The sequence below is a fragment of the Mustela nigripes genome, chromosome 9, assembly GCF_022355385.1.
Source record: "Mustela nigripes isolate SB6536 chromosome 9, MUSNIG.SB6536, whole genome shotgun sequence".
Lineage (NCBI taxonomy): Eukaryota > Metazoa > Chordata > Mammalia > Carnivora > Mustelidae > Mustela > Mustela nigripes.
This window is the reverse complement of record NC_081565.1, coordinates 69,775,494-69,777,696: the sequence shown is the minus strand read 5'-3', so window position 1 is coordinate 69,777,696 and position 2,203 is coordinate 69,775,494.

The following is a 2,203-nucleotide window of genomic DNA, read 5'->3' as shown; positions in this document are numbered from 1 at the left end:
GAAAAAAAAAAAAAAAAAAAACAAAAAGAAAAGAAAAAAAAAAGACAAGAAAAGAAAAGAATTTTTAAAAAAAGAATACACCTAAGAAAAATGTAAAAAAGAATAAATATATATATTAGATAAACTAGTATAAAATCATTAAAAAAAGAAAAAGGTAACAGTTAAAAAAAAATTTTACCCGAAGGCGAGAAAAAAAAAAAAATGAAAAAGAAAAAATTAAATTAACTGCAAGACTAAAAAAAATCACAGGAAAAAAGCCATGAGTTCCGTGCTTGGCTTTCTCCTCCTCTGGAATTCTGCTGCTCTCCTTGGTATTGAAACCGCACTCCTTGGTAGGTGAACTTGGTCTTGGCTGGATTTCTTGTTGATCTTCTGGGGGAGGGGCCTGTTGTAGTGATTCTCAAGTGTCTTTGCCCCAGGCGGAATTACACCGCCCTTACCCGGGGCCGGGGTGAGTAATCCGCTCGGGTTTGCTTTCAGGAGCTTTTGTTTCTGAGCGCTTTCCGTAGAGTTCCAGACGACGGGAATACAAATGGCGGCCTCCTGGTCTCCGGCCCGGAGGAGCCGAGAGCCCAGGGCCGCACTCCTCAGTGCGCGATCAGAGAACCGCGCCCAGTTACTCCCGTCTGCCTGACCTCCGGCTGCGCTCCGAGCTCACCGAGCCTGCGACCCGTTCAAGGTAACAGGGAGCTGTGAGCTTACTGTCGGCTCTGTCTCTGTAGCTGGCTTTCCCGTTCCAATACCCGCAAGCTCTGCGACACTCAGACACCCCCGATCCTTCTGTGACCCTGCGGGACCTGAGCCCATGCTGACTCCGCGTGGGCTTCGCCCCGGTTTAGCCTCTGGAGCGATGTCCCTCAGCGGAACAGACTTTTAAAAGTCCTGATTTTGTGCACGGTTGCTCCGCCGCTTGCCGGGAGCCGGCCCCTCCCCCCAGGGTCTATCTTCCCGTCGCTTTGGATTCACTTCTCCGCCGGTCCTACCTTTCAGAAAGTGGTTGTTTTTCTGTTTCCAGATGTGCTGTTCTTCTTCTCTTCGATCTGCCGATGGATTTTCAGGTGTTTGCAATCTTTAGATAAGGTATCTAGCTGATCTCCGGCTAGCTGAAGCAGTCTCAGCTTGCTACTTCTCCGCCATCTTGACTCCTCAATCACATCTGGGTCTTTCATCCATTTTGAATCTATTTTTGTGCATGGTGTAAGAAAGTAGTCCAGTTTCATCATTCTTTTGCATGTTGTTGCCCAGTTTTCCCAACACCGTTTTTTAGAGACTGTCTTTTTCCCATTGGATATTCTTTCCTGTTTTGTCAAATATTACTTGGCCATATGTTTATGGATTTATTTCTGGGTTTTCTATTCTGTTCTATTGATCTGTGTCTATTTTTGTGCCAGTACCATACTGTTTTGATTACTACAGCTTTGTAATATGATTTGAAGTCTATAATTATGATATCTCCAGCTTTGCTCTAGTTCTTTGAAAAATGGTGTTGGTATTTTGATAGAGAAATGCATTAAATCTTTACATTGCTTTGAGTAAGACAGACATTTTAACAGTATTTTTTCTTCCAGTCCATGAGCATGAAATGTCTTTCTGTTTCTTTGTGTGATCTTCAATTTCTTTCATCAGTGTTTTACAGTTTTTAGGACATGGTGTTTCACCTCTTTGGTTAGATTTATTCCTAGGTATCTTATTATTCTGGGAGTTATTGTAAATGGGACTGTTTTCTTAATTTTTCTTTCTGCTGCTTCATTATTGTTGTACAGAAGTACAATTGATTTCTTCATATTGATATTGTGTCCTGTGACTTTACTGAATTCATGTATCAGTTTTAGCAGTTTTTTGGTGTAGTCTTTTGGTTTTCCTATATATAGTATCATGTCATCTGCAGATAGTGAAAGTTTTAGTTTTTTCTTATTGATTTCGATTCCCTACTTCTTTTTGTTGTTTGATTGCTATTGCTAGGACTTCCAGTACTCATTATTGTTGTACAGAAGTACAATTGATTTCTTCATATTGATATTGTGTCCTGTGACTTTACTGAATTCATGTATCAGTTTTAGCAGTTTTTTGGTGTAGTCTTTTGGTTTTCCTATATATAGTATCATGTCATCTGCAGATAGTGAAAGTTTTAGTTTTTTCTTATTGATTTCGATTCCCTACTTCTTTTTGTTGTTTGATTGCTATTGCTAGGACTTCCAGTACT